The sequence below is a fragment of the Acinonyx jubatus genome, chromosome D4 (assembly GCF_027475565.1).
Source record: "Acinonyx jubatus isolate Ajub_Pintada_27869175 chromosome D4, VMU_Ajub_asm_v1.0, whole genome shotgun sequence".
In the NCBI taxonomy this organism is placed as follows: domain Eukaryota; kingdom Metazoa; phylum Chordata; class Mammalia; order Carnivora; family Felidae; genus Acinonyx; species Acinonyx jubatus.
In genome coordinates this window covers 41,570,828-41,587,344 of record NC_069391.1, presented here as the reverse complement: position 1 = coordinate 41,587,344, position 16,517 = coordinate 41,570,828, and the positions used below count along the sequence as shown (strand labels likewise).

General features: G+C 41.5%; 1 long non-coding RNA gene across 1 annotated transcript in view; it reads right to left on the bottom strand.

The window, feature by feature from the left end:
• LOC113593655 (uncharacterized) overlaps positions 1-10,343 on the bottom strand; it is a 465,808-nt gene extending 455,465 nt beyond the window's left edge. The window contains exon 1 of the long non-coding RNA XR_003413934.2: positions 10,258-10,343. This is a non-coding gene — a long non-coding RNA (uncharacterized LOC113593655). The remainder of the gene's footprint in view (positions 1-10,257) is intronic.
• Between the last annotated feature and the right edge of the window lie 6,174 nt (positions 10,344-16,517).

Genomic DNA, 16,517 nt, shown 5'->3' with positions numbered 1-16,517 from the left:
GGAGGAGGTATGCTAGAAGGCATATATCCAAGACACAGGTAAATGCATTAGATGGGTAAGTCCCCTCAAAGAAAAGATGAAGGGAGGGGCATCTGTGGTGTATCTGCTAGTACCTTCTTACCCACGCAGGCTGGCTCTTTTGCCTCACTGCCCCAATTCTGACACAAAAATGAACTCTGTTGTCAGTCTGTACTAGGCATCAAGTTGCATTAATGTTACTAAGACTTATGCGACTCTGAAGATTTGGAGATCACAGGAAGCAGTGCCACTGCACAAGGTTTAACACTGTATTTTTAAAATTCCCATGTACCATCTGTCTTCTCAAATCTTTTCTGGTCCCTGACCACTTAATCCTCTTGCCTCTTACCCACACAGTACACAGTCTCACTCTTCTCTCATTTCTTATGCAATATAGTTTCCTACTTTGTGAAAGGGGACCCCAGGTAGCTCTTTCACTTTGAAATTGTTATTTCTGTAATGCTGAATCTTCCAATGATGTATTTTACTTTTATAATCAGAAAGAAAGAAAAATGATTTAAAATTACATATGGAGAAAAAGACATCAATTAGGTTAACTAAAAAACAAGGATATGCTTCAAGCAACTGTGAATCCCTAGCATTTAAGGCGATGCATTTGTTCATAGTGGGTGCTCAATGAATGCTGACTGTGATATGAAAATTATTGCACGTGAGAGATTCATGTAACAACACATGGGAAGTTAATGTGATAAGAAAGTAGAGTATGTGTTTATTTATTTTTAATTTTTTTTAATGTTTACTAATTTTTGAGAGAGAGAGAGAGAGACAGAGCACAAGCAGGGGAGGGGCAGACAGAGAGACACAGAATCCAAAGCAGCCTCCAGGCTCTGAGCTGTGAGCACAGAGCCTGACGTGGGGCTCGAACCCACAAACCATGAGATCATGACCTGAGCTGAAGTTGGACACTTAAACGACTGAGACACCCAGGTGCCCCTTAGTATTTTTTTTTAATGTTTTATATTTAATTTTTGAGATCGAGACAGAGCATGAGCAGGGGAGGGGCAAAGAGAGAGGGAGACAGCATCTGAAGCAGGCTCCAGGCTCTGAGCTGTCAGCACAGAGCCCGATGTGGGGCTTGAACCCAAGAACCGCAAGATCATGACCTGATTCGAAGTCCAACGCTTAACCGACTGAGCCACCCAGGTGCCCTGTATTTCTTAAACACTGGATAGGCAAGTTACTGGATATGAAAGGAAATAAAGTGAGGTGGGAAAGAAGAATGGTTTGAATTAGTTTATTACAAGGTTCTCTATCAAGTGCTCACTAGGTACCAGACATATCTTAAATATTCCCATCCCTCTCCTAACCCTCATGGGTAAATCCACACCATTCTACTTAGTTTCTTTTCTGCATAAAACACAATTTCTCGTTACATATTCAATTTATTTCAGTTTCATTATAGTTCTCTCCCACAATAGCCTGTAAGTCTTTCAAAAGAATTATATCTGCCCCTTCCCACAAATAATATATACAGAAGGCCTATCCTAGTGCTTAACACAGAGGAGGTATATAATAAATACCTGTTGACTATATCAATCAACCTACCATAGACTAAGCATTGTTCTACAACCACATTGTTCTTCTTAATCTCTAATATATAATGCAGATTTTTCTCTGATGATATTTAAAGAGCTGTAACACTCCGTTTACTTTATTAAACCAGCAACAGAATCCATTGTATTCATACTCCAAAGTCTATTGAACTATATTCCCAAGGGATGTCTGGGGTTTTTGTTGTTGTTGTTTTGTTTTCTTTTGTTTTTCAGTTCTTCAGTAAGTAAGCAGTTGAGCATGTCTTCCTCTTCCTTGGCAATCTATCTGCCTTTTTGAGTTTTTTCTTGACTTGATTGGATAGAATTTCCAATATAACATTGAGTAGAAGTGATGAGAGCAGACATTCTTGTCTTCCTTCTCAGATTACAGCAAAAGCAGTTGGTCTTTTGCCATTAAATATCATATCAGCTACAGGCTTACTGCAGATATTCTATATCAAGCTGAGGAACTTCTCTTATATACCTAGAGTATTTGCTAACAGTTTTTATCAAGAAAAAAATGTTGGATTTTCTCAAATACTTTCATTGCATCTACTGAGATGATCATGTACCTTTTATTTCTCATTCTGTTAATGTGAACTACATGGATTGATTTTCTAATGTTTAACTACCACTGCATTTGGGAGATGAACCCAACTTGGTCACAATGTATTACCTTTTCATATACTGTTGATTTATATTTGTTAAAATTTTATTAATGCTGTTTACATCATGTTCATGAAGGGTACTGGTCTGTACTTCCCTTTCTTTATATTCCCTTCTCATGGTATTGGTATCAGGGCAATGCTAGCTTCATGGGATAAAATATAAAGTGTTTCCTCCTCTACAACATCCTGGAAGAGATTGTGCAGAATTATTATTTCTTCCTTAAGTGTTCAGACATTTTATTAGTGAGGTCATCTGCACCTAGGGTTTACTTTGTGGGAAGACTTTGTGGAGTACTGTTTTGTTTGGAATTGTAGTTATTCGTACAGCTGTATTGAGATATAATTTATCTACCATAAAATGTACTCATTTTATGTAAACAATGCAATGACTTTTAGTAAATATATAGATTTGTGTAACCACAGTCACAATCCAATTACAGAATAGTTGTTTCACCACAAAAGATTCCTCATGCCCATTTGTAGTAACTTATCATCCCCACTCCCAGGGCCTGACAAACACTAATCTACTTGCAAATTCTGTAAATTCGCTTCTCTGGACATTTTGTATAAATGGAAGCACACAATATGTGGTCTTTTGTGTCTGGTGTCTTTTTTTAGCATAATGTTTTTCAGGTTTTTCTCATGTTATAACATACATCAGTATTTCATTCCTTTTTCTTGCAAAATATTAATCCATGGTATGAATATATCTTATTTTTGTATCCACTCATCAGCTGATTTGACATAGGAAGGTTTTAACTACTAACACAATTTCTCTACAGGATATGAAGCTACTTAGTATGTATGTTTTTCTTTTATATACATAATAAATCTTTGTAAATTGATGAGAGCATTTTGGAAGATACATTCCTAGAAGAGGAACTATGAAGCCAATTATTATGAACATTAGTAATGTAACAGATATTTAAATAAGTATTTACATTTCATTCCAATGGGGTTAAACTGATACAAAACATCTCCAATTATATATATGAGTTCTGTTCTCCCATTCCATTAACAACATAGGAAATCTATCAGTGTTCACATCTTTGTACTAACTCATCACCAAGACTATCTCACTATTGTGTAAATGTGCATTGTTTCAATTATTTCTGAAGTTATATATTTATTGCTCTTTTAAATTCTACTCCACCTTAGATCAATTTCCTCCCCTCTTTATAAGAACTCCCCAGGCCACTCTCATCTCACCCTATCCTGAATTGCCTGGTTATACAACTCTTGTATTGTTATGATTACTCTCTGTAGTCTTGTGAACAATAGATACTTAAGAATTTTCTGAATGAGTTGACAGACTATTCTTTGTTAACTTCCAGTTCACTTTTTGCCTTCTGTCTTTAACAAGATTACAAGATTCTTAAGCACAAAATATAATATACATACACCATTCAATCCTGAATATCATAAAGAAAATCACTTTAATGTCAGTAAGTATTTGAGAATTAACTGATGTGAATGTAACTAACTGAGGCCAAAGCTAGGGTTTTTCATTACCTGCAATGAAATTAATGGCAAACCATAAAGAAAAAACATCTGCAAGCCATAATCATATACTTAACCAATGGGTAATAGTCAAGAATATAATTACACAAGGACTATGAACTGCTTTTAAAAGGAGATTTAAGTATCTATAATACATATTATACATAATACATAATCTATATTAATACATATAATACATATTATACATAATACATAATCTATAATATGCAGTATACTATCTAATATATGTAAATTATATGAATATATCATAATATATGTAATATACACTATATAATACAAATAATACAATGTATATAAGAGCATAGTATATATGAAGTATAGTATGCAAAGTATATATACAGAGAGAGACAAAAAGAGGGGAGAGAGAAAAAAATATATAGAAAAGTCCAATAAAAAAATAGTTGAGAAGATAAAGACTCTTTCTCTTTGACAAATGAAGCCCACCGTTTCAAAATCAACATTTATCACAAGGCACTGTTGTTGGCTTCCCTGGTACACCAGGAGCAATACAGTTTTTATGCTAATTATTTCCCTTCATGCTGGCTGCTAGATAGATATCTTGCAGCTAACCATAGTCACATTATAATAGAATGAGATTGTATGAAGACACAAAATCCTCTTATGCAGTCCAATTTAGAATCCATTTCAAAAACTCTCTAGTGCTATACCTAGAAACTGAAATATGCTGGGAATCTTAGATTTTTGCATATATTTCTGTTACACTGGATTTGGGCAAAGATTTTTGTAAAGACAATAATTCTTTTTTCTACAGAAAATTTGATATTATGTTCTATTACATCTGCAATAAAAAATGTAATTTGTTTTTTAGGCTAAGTTCCTAGGTTTACATTTAGTCTTACTAATACTATTAGAGAAAATACACTTGTAGTTTATATTAACAAGAAACAAATTCTAGGGAAAGAAATGGTATCTGTCTTATCCTTGCAACTGGTACAGATAAGCTGTTCCTAATATTAACTAGTGTTTACATGCAGAAAAGCAACAAAAATTATTCTAGTCCAAATTCTAGCAGGCACCATACTTTATCAAAAGAGCACATAATTATTTCAATGGGGCTTTTAAAGTTTTATTCAGGGGCGCCTGGGCGGCACAGTCGGTTAAGCGTCCGACTTCAGCCAGGTGACGATCTCGCGGTCCGTGAGTTCGAGCCCCGCGTCAGGCTCTGGGCTGCCGGCTCGGAGCCTGGAGCCTGCTTCCGATTCTGTGTCTCCCTCTCTCTCTGCCCCTCCCCTGTTCATGCTCTGTCTCTCTCTGTCCCAAAAATAAATAAACGTTGAAAAAAAAATTTTTTTAAATACATAAATAAAGTTTTATTCAAATCAATGAGTCATGTAATATCTATCATTTACTTTCTTACTAATTCACCTGATTAAAATAATCTATAAATAATATCACTGGTTTTCAATAAAATAAGACAAATGGACTATCAGCATTCCTGAGAAAATTCCATTGTAAAAATGAAGACACTGTATTAGTTTTGTGTCGAACATCACAAATTAAACCATTGAATCAACATTTCAAAGCAAAATATTTTTAAACTGCTCATACAAAATGGGTAACTAACCTGATAATAATGAAATCAATGGAAATTGCTACTTGCATCCCATTAAGTATTCACAAGAAGAAAAAGGTAGAATGCTTTAAAAAGGTGGGGGGGGCTCCATTTAAACCTTATTTATTCAAAAATAGTTTCGTCTTCTTTTCTTTTTCTTCTTTTATCATCATACCTCTTTAAAAGCAACTCGAATGCTCAGATGTCTCTCACAGTAGGCATCACATAATTTTTGACATATTAATAATAACTTTGAGGAAAGCATCTCACATACATACATATTAATGTAAATTTTACTTTCATGATACTGATTAATAGTCCCCTGGGGGGGTGGGGTGGGGGACAACAACAACAACGCTCATCAAAGGCGTTTCAAAATCCATGCTTCATTATGGAAGTTTGATAGATATTCTTTAAATAGAGTTAATTTACTTTTCTATCAAGTGTTACAATGTCTGATATTTACTTGGCACCTGAAAGGTTTGGGAGTTTTCTTTGGTTTTTGTTTTTTGTTTTTTTCTTCTCTTTTCAAAGCTTAAAGCTAGGTGTGGTCAAGTTTTAAATACAAGAAGAAAGTGTGTAGCTTTTAATTTTCCCCATTTTGCAGAATTCAACACTGAGCCTTAGAAAAATAAGGCAGCTTTTCAAAAGTGACACCATTAGTGGCAAGAGAGAAGCAGAATTCAAGCCTTCTAAAACCAAATCCAGTGATTTTCCTACTTCTTCATGCTGCCTCCTGGTGGCACTGAATTAGTTTCTCTTGGGAGATTTTTGGATACTAGATTTTCTCTTGGAGGACATTTAAAAACTGTTTAGCAACTGGTATTTGATGAATGACACAAACAGAGTTACATTTAGTAAAGACTTAGATGGAGTTAAGGATTTTCCGAAATGGATTACTAATTTCTGATCAGGTATAAATTGACAGGTATAACTCAACTATTTGCTTACTGTGAACATTTCAGATTTGATTGCATTGGCCAGATGCACATGGAGAAAGTATCAGCTACATGGAAATAAGTCACTCAAAGCACAAATGCACCATGTTTCAAGGCAGCCCATCCAACTCCAGGGACTACTATCCAGGCTTGTGGAGAAACAAGGAGCTAAACCAGACACAAGAAGTACCAACAAAGTAAGAGAGAACCACCAGCTGATGACTTCTCTCTAAAGAATCAACCCCACACTCTAGCAGGTTTCTTCTATATAAATTTTAAAACTAAATAGAACAGTCAATATTTTAAAACTACATCCCATTAAAAAATTTATTAACTGATCATTGTAAACTAACTATAATTTTGGCATGGATTTGTTTCCAAGAAAATATTTAACCAAAAGAAAGAAAAAAGAAAAGAATGAAAGAAAGAAGGAGGGAGGGTAGAAGGAAGGAAGAAGGGCAGAATGAAAAATATTAATATTACATTTAAGTTTAAATTTTTAAAAACGTTGCTGAGAGAAGAAATAATAGACATACATGCAGTTAGAGTACTTCACCTGTCTCTCCTATCCTCTTTTCATTTCCTCATCAAACATCTTTTTAAAGCTCAACTGTTTTTCTTTCAGGAAATATGATCTTTTATGATTAGATAGTTCTTAAAGTTCTTTACACTGAAATAGCCCCTAAACCATAAAAGGAAAGGGCTTGGTGAAATAGTTCCTCATCAAAATTATAAATGGAGTCCCCACAGGTTGAGGGTTATGGCAAAGAGGGAAACATTCATGTAAATTCAGAAAACGGATTCCCCCCCACCCCAAGCCCGCATCCTGCCTTATAGGTAAAATGCAACCAAATTGGAGAATCACTAACTGGCAAGCTTGTTTTTTTTTTTTGTTTTTTTTTTTTTTTTTTTATCTAGTGACCTCCTCTCCTTGTACTACAGGAAAACATTTCCACCTAGAGTCCTTTCACAGAATATCTAGAGACCAAATGAAATCAACCATAATGACTACCAGAGCCAGATAATAATCAGTTTTTAATTGAAGCATCAAGCCAATTAATTTGTGACAACATCCTATCACCTCTTATTCTTGACATGAAGTTTCAGAGGACTCAAAAACAGTTTTCAGGTCCATAGCATCCCTGGAACATTTCAGTGTTTAGTCTCTTTTAAAATCACATTTATTAGAGACAGAAAAACCTCTTTGTGGAGATAGAGTCCTAAAACTGAATCTGAGGTTACAAACCAGCCTCACTAGTTTGATTCAGTTAAGTGTCAAGAAACACAACATTTTTTATTCATCATGTACACAGATTCCTCATACTAGGAGATCTTCCTCTGGTTTCAGAGATCTCTTTCACAATGAAAGCTGAGCCCTTATTGTGTATTTGTCTTGGTTAATTCAATTCAACAAATAATTTGTATCTATCCATGCACGCAGATAAGTACATTTAGATTAGTAACTATTTTTTGGTCACACAATAAGAGTTCTACAACAGTTTATTTTAAGAATGTAAGCCATCCTTTTTGAGATTTCAACAAGATATTTATTCTTGTCTTCTACCCAGAGCTCCATACAATGCAATACATTTAACGACAAACTTTATATAAATCTTCCTTGATATCATGCCATGTGTTATTCTGGAATGAGACACATCAGTAAATTGGCCTGTTTTCACTTGCACTAAATTACACTTATTATATAATATTAACTCACATATTTACCTTGATCAAAAGTAACGGATGCCCGACACATAACCAAACCACTACGGTCCTCACCAATAGCCAGTCCTTTCCATTTAAATTCTTAGGGTGAAATATCAGACAGTATCTCACAAAACATTTTACTGTTTTTCAGCAGGAAGTGCCTCATGTTTTTCTGCCTCACACTCTAACTGTATTGGAAGTAAGGCAAGCTACAGAATGATGATGGTAGTAACTACAGAACATCCCCTTCTTTTAAATTGCTACCCACTGCTTCATCCCTGAAAAAAGAAATATTTGGCACTCCTTCCCTATGTGGCCCAATATTTCACAAACGCTGGATCTCAGGTTTTATTCAGTATTCCTAGGACAGTCCATGGCCCATCACATTTCCTGTCTTCCTTCAATGTTATTCTGCAGGAGGTTTATTATCACAAGTCATGTTTGTGAAGAGCCACCTTTGGAAGACTGAAATTGCATTACTGCATGTAAAATGACCACATATGGTATGCACAAACACAACACAGCACAATGAAAATCACATACATTTCCTGCTGCCTGACAGACACGATGTGATCACGCCAAAGCACACACAATACCCGCTTTTTTTTTTTTTTTTTGGCCTAGACAAAATCATCAAACATACTCTGTGCCCACCGTGCCCAAGGCAATATCTAGCAGAAATGATTTCTGTTAGTAGCTTGAGCAAGGATTATGTCAAAGACAGTGTGAAATGTGAGCTGAATCAGACTTCATCAAATAATCTGGAACTCCAAGGCTATTTCCCAGCACCCCCCACCCTATACACAAGCTTAACTTCACCCTCCTTCTTTCCCTGATGTTCTGGCCATGACTTCCCTCTCATTCTCTTCCCTCTCTCTCTCTCTCTCTCTCTCTCTCTCTCCCTCTCCCTCTCCCTCTCCCTCTCCCTCTCCAAGTCTCTCAGCAGCTTTGATCCGTTCTCAGAGCCAAACCCTTGGGAAAAGAAATCAGTTAAATGCGAGATGGTGAGACCTCATCATCAGGTGAGAAGGACAGGGGAGGAAAAGAAGAGGGTGTGGTACTCTTCTTCACCACACCCCAACCCTGGAGTCGCGCACTCAAGTCCACTGCGGCTCAGGGGAGCACAACGGGTCCCCTCGCTCACCTTGGAGCAGCCCGGCCCCAAACCAGCCACCCGGCACTCTCTGCAGAAAACTTCCCTCAAAGCAGTCAAATATTCGGGGGGGGGGGGGGGGGGTGAAATTGGAGACTAGTTCGAATACACATTCTACGGAGCTCCTCGGAACAGGACTGAAAGGCACCTTTAGATATGGACCCTACAGACCCGCACCCTCCACTCCCTCCCACCTTGCGCGTTAGGCTGAGGGGTTACGGAGAAGCGCGGGGCGAAAGGAGTGGAGAAAGGGGACGTTACCTCCCGGGACTGCCCTCAGGGCGCGGGCCAGGATCGCCCTCTCGAAGTGTCTCCGACTCTGGGGCACAGCTTTCCCGAGCTCAGCCCGGATTCGGACCCGCGTCCCCCGCAGCTCTGCGCTCGGCCAGGAGGCGCGCCAGGACTCCGGCTCACGTCCCCCGCCCTAGCCGGGCTCGCCTCCCCCTGCCGCGCCCGCTCCGCCACCCCGCGGGCACGCTCGCTCCCCGCGCTCGCCCCTCCGCCTCCCGGCGCCCCCACACCCACCCGCTCCGCGGCGCCCGCTGGGAGCCTCTAGCGGAGGCGAAGGGAACCGCAGCAGACCCGCGGCGCCTGGGCTCCGACGCCCGCTGCACGAAGCCAGCCAGGCGGCGGCGTGGGCTTCGCGCGCCCCGCGATCCGCCGGCCGGATGCCGCCGCCCCCACTTGCCCACCTGCGCCAGGCTCACCTGCCACCGCGTCCTGGCGGCGTTCGCCGGTGCCCACAGCGCTGAGTGGCCACGAGGGGATGGGTCTGCGGTGCTAGCGGCGGTTAAAAAAAAAAAAAAAATCTCGACGGAAACACACGCACGAATCCACGCTGTAAATCAGCCCAGACAAGTCGATCCAGCTACACACCTATTTCCAATAGGCTCCAAAAAGTGTAAGGTCAAGACACCAGAACACTCCCTTCGGTTGCTGCCTCCCACCTGGGCACCGGCGGCACCGGCTACTCCCTGACTTGTCCGCTCCAAGGCACTCGCACGGCTTGAGCAATCTCTTGGCGACGCCCGGAGAGATCATCCTAACTTGGCTTAAGCCCCCACCCCATCCCCGACATCTATTTTAAGTTATTCTTCTTCCCGGCGGTGCTTGTGCTGCCTCTTACCTTGAAACGCTGTTAATTCTCGTTCGCGTCCTTAAAATCCAAAGCCAAGGATGCGTTGCACACAAGTCCAAGCTTTTACTTGACCCCCCACCCACCCACCCCTGGCCTCAGGTCTGCCGGCTTTTCCTTCCGAAGGGATCGGGAGGTGATGGCGGTTTCAAAGCCCTCGCGCTGGAAGCGCCTGTAAATCTTCAGCCCGTGGAAACGGGGACGGGGACAACCTTTCCGGCGTCCGGAAGCCTCCCAGCCCCTCCTCCGTCAACTTGGCTTTTCTATTTAATTTTCTTCTTTCGCCCTCCAGGCCCAATGGTCAGTTCCGCGGCATCAGGCAGGAGAGAAGCCCCTATCCTCAGCTGTGGCCGCTCCTCCCTTTCTCTGGATGAAAACCCCTCCCCCTCCTCTCCCCCGATTTAGGGAAAGCGTCTACCTTCTGCCCGGATTTGGGCGGGGGGTAGAGCACAGCTGAGAGGTGCTGGAAGAAGAGCCACTCCAAGGCACAGCTTCAGAAATCCATCTCCCTGGGCAGCCCTTCGCCAAGGTGCCCGCTCTGAGGAAACTTTGAGGGGAGGCAGCGGCAGCCGAGCGGGGCTGAGCGGGCGGCCGGCGGCGGGCGCCAGGTGAGAGCCTGCGAGGACGCGGCTGCAAGGAGGTGAGACGCCAGGCAGGCGGGCGGCAGGCGGGCGGCAGGCGGCTGGGTCCCGGCGGCCGGGCTCGGCGCGCGGGCTGCGCACACACACCCCCGCGCGCGCGCGCAGCAACACACGCACGCCCAGCCCCGCGCCGGCGGCCCCAGGCCACTGGCGAGCTAGAAGTCGCGAGGAGCGAAGCGGGGCAGGGGCTCCCCGGATGCAGGAGACGGGGAGACTCAGTCACTCTCTAGTTAGCGGATTGCTGCTGGCAGGCAGTTCCTCGCCGCCAGCCCTCAAGTGCGTTCGGCCGCCTCTCTGGTCCCTGCCCTCCCAGGTATCTCGGCTCCCAGCCTCTCTTCCTCGAAGCCAGTCACTCTCCGGGCAGCCTGCGTGAGGTCGCCGGACTAAAGATTAACCCGGTCCCGGTCTCCACCCTCCAGAGCCACCTCCGCCCCTTTCGCGGAGCACTGAAGTGGCTGCCGCAGCCTGCGAGGGAGCCGAGGGGCTCCCCGAGGTCTTTCGAATAGAGGAGCCAACGCATATTTTCCTGGAATATACAGTCCCCTCTTATGCCCCCTTTCCTGCGTACTCCATCACGTAACATTTTCCCAGGAGCCCCTGAAACTCAGGTAGATTGTTCAAAAAGGAACTGCCCAGGGATTTGTGACGCCCAGCTTTTGGAACCGGGCTAATGCACTGTCTACGCTTATATTGTAAAGTGGACGGTAGCAGGTGGAGGGCTCAGCTGGAGAAGGGGAGGGATTAGGAGTCTGGAGACTCAGCCCCTTTAGCAGCCATTTCCGACGTTTCGCACCAAGAGTAGGTGTCCTGCTCTCGGTCTAGCCCCTTTCCCAACTTCTGCCTCTTCTCTGACAGCCGGGAAGGATCACTGGGTGCCACCCAGCTGGGGAGCCCCAAACCGGAGACACTCCTCTCAGAACCGCCCCAGGCTCTTTCACTCCTCCCCGGAGAAGGAGACTCCCAGCGGGAGGGAGTTTGTCTTACCCAGACTGGGATTCTGGAATTGCTCTCCGAAAGTAAACTTTTACCCTCCGGGTTTTGGGGTTTTTTTGTTTCTTGGTATTTTTTTTTTAACCGTGGCTCGCCTTTGTGCTCTGGGAGGTCGCTACACCAGCAGGGCGTTACTCTGCCATCCCAAGGGCTGGCCAGGCCGAGGACTGCTGTGGGTTTTTTTCACTCCAGAGCTTCGAGAATCTCTGCAGCTTGGGACCTGACGGAAGGAAACACAAAAAGTTGCGCAGCGAGGAGATGGCGCGAGCTTCTCTTGCCCCCACTCTGGGCGCCTGGCTCCGCCAAGGTCTCCCTTCAGGTAGCTCTTGCCTGGCTCTGGGAATCTGCTTCGAGTTGAAAGGCAGCCGACTTTGCCGGGAAGACAGCGCATGAACGCCAAAGCCGAAGGTACAGTTGCCGAGGCGCAAAAGTGGAACAAGTGGATGATTTGGTGCAAAAGATGAAACTTGCGTTGATAGGAGTCCTAGCGGCGCTACTCACAGCTCAGAAATCCATCCAGAGCGTTCGAAGGTGAGCCTTGCCGCGCGCAGAGTCTGTGGACCAATAGCTACCAATTTCAGGAAAGAACCTGCTTTGGATTCCGTTTGAGCCGACTCTGGAGGAAGCAGAGACCAAGGGAGACTGTCCATTTGAGAGTGTGATGGATCATTCGATGCTGTCCCTCGGAACCAGGGAACCTCTGGCAACATCTTCTCGCTAACTTGCGTCTGTGCAAAAGGCTACTCACACAGTCACGCTGGGGGAATCGGAGCGCGCAGGTCCCACGCACTGGCTTCCCTTCTGATGCAGTTAAGAGAAAAGCTTGAAGCTCAACCCGGGAGCCTGCATGAAGAAGTCAATAATGAATTTGGTGGTGAGATACTAAAGGATGAAGAGGCGTTTAATTTCTGTGTGAATTAGTTTGCCCGGAGCGACTTTTTAGGTTTAGTATTCCAAGATGTATCACGGACAGACACCGACTTTTTGCAGAATTGCAAGTGGAGGATGTTCCCAGTGTTTTTTTAACCCGGTGTAAATCTGTACATTGTCAGCTTGCCACAAGGTTGGAAGCTCCTAGGAGTTTTGATTCTCACTCATAATTAATAAGTCCTAATCGACTGTTTCTGGTAATGAAGTGAAGTGGCAGTAATAGTTATAATGAACTATTTCCAACAAAGGCCATCTACCTTGTGATTTCTGTTGACATAAGCCTACAGATTAATAATAAAATACTGTGGCTATTAGACAAGAATTGCAGAACTTAGTGGAGGGACTTAGTGGAGGGACTTGAAAGAAAATTTGGAATTCAGAGTTTACTCCTCTTCATAAAGATTCTGGCTTGTAATTCCTTTCCTGGTTGCTGTTTTTGTGCAGGCTGCTGTCTGCTACTAAGGGGCTCTCTTTAAAATAAGTAAACAGGACTTTTACACATTTCGTACCTGAAAAGTTGTCTTATAGTTTTGGAAAATGTTGTGGAAGGTCCGAGGAGTGTTTTTCACTTACCTTGAGCTTTTGGTTTACAAGATGTGTAGGCAACAGTGGTAGTCAGAGGTATGATATTTCTTGATATTTAAGCACCTTCAATGAAATAAAAAGGTCTGTGGATTTATGGACTCTCCAAGAAGCATTCACTTCTCCTCAAAAAGTGCAGTTTCCTCAATGACTTGATTATTGCAAAACCAAACTCACATTTATTGTTATACAAAAAACAAAAACAAAAAAAACAAAACAGGACGTGAGGGTGTGAATCACTTTTCCCTCCCACTTTTCACACTATGCTTTTATGAGGAAAAATAGTTGACAATAAACAAAAGAATCAAATCTCAAGGTCAGTGGATTCACTTCATTCCCTATACTTCAGATGAGTCTACATTATCAAGAAAAAATTATTGAGGCTCAAAGGTACTCCAGGAGCCCTCCAAATCCCACCAGTAAATTAAAATAACTATTTCATTGTTCCGGTGTTATATATTTCCCTATATTCTGTGACAAGTGAAAATTGAAGTTGGTATATGGTATCTCTTCCAGTGGAGACTTTCTTGAACCTTTTATTTCTTCGAGATCATTGCTGGGGAAAATGTATTTTCAGATCACTTTTCTTCCCAGGAGATAGCATTTAATCTACTGGTGTATTGCTTGTTATAAATTAAAGTTATTCTTTGCTTACTGGCATGCCTTTCCCACTGTACTATAAGCCCCAGGAGCAAGGATGGTGTTGTAAACATTGCTGTCCCCCAACATCCAGTACAGAATCTATCTCAGAATAGATGCATATAATAATGTTGGGGATGATAATGAAAGCTACCATTTACTGAGTAACTACTATATGATGTGATTGATGTACATTTTCTCAGTTGATCCTCTTTATAACCCTCTGATCTAAATTGTATATTCTCAAATTGTGGGGAAATTGATGCATGTGTAAATTTACCCAAGATCACAAAGCTATTTTCACAAACGAGGTGGGATTAGAATCTATATGTGCTTGACTCTGAAGCCTGGACTATTAACAACTTTGCTCTATTCAAATAGCCAGGAACCACATGTTCCAAATATGTGTGTGTGTGTGTGTATATATATATATATATATATATATATATATATATATGTATTTAATGTGGAATATAAGAATATGTCAAATTTAGAATAAATTCCTTAGCACTAATGCAATATAATCAATATCAGTTTAAGTGTGGAACATTGAAACAGTGTCGTTCTCATGTTAAAATATGATACTGTCTTCTAGGAATTATTGCCACAAGAATGCCAAATATAAGTTTTGTTTTGTTTAGTTTTTTGAGGGAAGGGGATTGGGACACCATGAATTTAAAGTTATAGAAAACTTTTCATTGTTCATTTCCATGTTGATTTCCTTATGTTAAAAAAAGAAGGGAAAACTGTTAGAAAATTTCAGTAATGCAAGATGAATAAATTCTAGAGATCGGCAAAATATTGTGCCTATAGTTAATACTATATTGTACACTTACAAATTTAAGAGAGTAGCTCTCATGTTGGGCGTTTCAACTCCAATTAAAAAATAAAAATAAGAGTCTGGGAACACAGAGGACGTTGGATATAGAATGGCATAGAAACATGCTACAGAGATGTAATTATCACTTCCAGAGACTCACGTTACAAAACATTTTTTAAGCCTTGTATCATTACAGTACAGATACAGTACATCCATTCCACAGGAGACTATGTTGCTGTGGAAAAGAATAAGAAAGTTATCTTCATACTGATGTGGAAAAGGCTTCATGATATTTTTTAGGTGAAAATTGCAAGGTGCAGTGAGAAAACACCAGAAATTAGTAAAAGTAGTTAGGGTTGAGAAGTAAATGGGCAAATGGTGTCAAGGGTTGAGGAAAGACTTCATGTATGTATGTATGTATGTATGTATGTATCTGGAACCATGTGAAAGTTTCACCTCTCAAAAGAAAAAAAAAAGTGTTCTTGAGGAATTGCATGGAAATAAGAATATAACAAATGCATCTCCTCCATTACTGAAAGAGAAAAAGATGAGAATCTGGCCTGTGGTACACTTTCTCATTCACTCTCTTTATTAGAGAGAGACCTTGGGGCAAAGAGTGAAGAGAAGTGTCTTAGCATTGGTTGCCATAACAAAATATAACAGACTAGGTGGCTAAAACAGCAGAAATGTATTTCTCATGGTTTTGAAGTCTGAGAAGTCCAAGATCAAGGTGTCAACTGATTCATTTCCTGGTAAGAGCTCTCTGCCTGACCTTTACACTGTCGCCTTCTTTATGTGTTCTCATGGAATTTCCTTGATGAGCACATATGGGGAGAGAGGGAGAGTCCCCTCTTCTTATAAAAGCCACTAATCCCATCATGAGGCCCCCTAAGTAAGCCTAATCACCTCCTGAATGCCCTATCTCCAAATACTATTACCTTGGAAATTAGGGATTCAACGTATGAATTTGGAGGAGAGTCGCAAACATTCAGTGTACAATAGGAAATGACCAAGTCTAATCTCCTTGTCAATTGGACATCCTATGAATAAATAGACTGATGATATTTGCTAGGAAGCAGAGGTCTATCAATGAAGTGTCTTTAGTTGGATTGCTCTGACTATGAATTACCTATAATGAATAGAACCAAGGCATGGCTCCCTGGAGAATGTCATATTGGCTATCTAACTCTGAAATATAAAATAGAGATGTTTCATAATTTAAATGCTGCCAACAGTGTGACAAGCCATGCACACCTTACTTCTCTATTCTGGACTAGAGTAAAGCAACTGTTATAGGAAGGAAAGACCTGGAGAGCAAGCCATTCTTGGTGAACCTCTTATTCATATCCTTGAAATTATTTAGTTTAGGTTGATACTGCTTATGGTCTCTGATTCATAGCAGTCTGAGTTGAAAAGTCCAGTCCTATGAATTGCTCAAAAAGTTGTGGGCTTAATTCAAATTATATCCAACTTTACTGAACATCTTTTATGTACCGGGCACGATCCTAAAGGAACTAAATTTATGGCTTCATTTCATACTAACAGCAAAAGTATTAGTTATTATCATCTCCATTCTACAGATGAGAAAACAGTCACAAAGAGGGCAAGTGACCTTGCCATGGTTACACTGCTGATTAAGTAGTGCATGC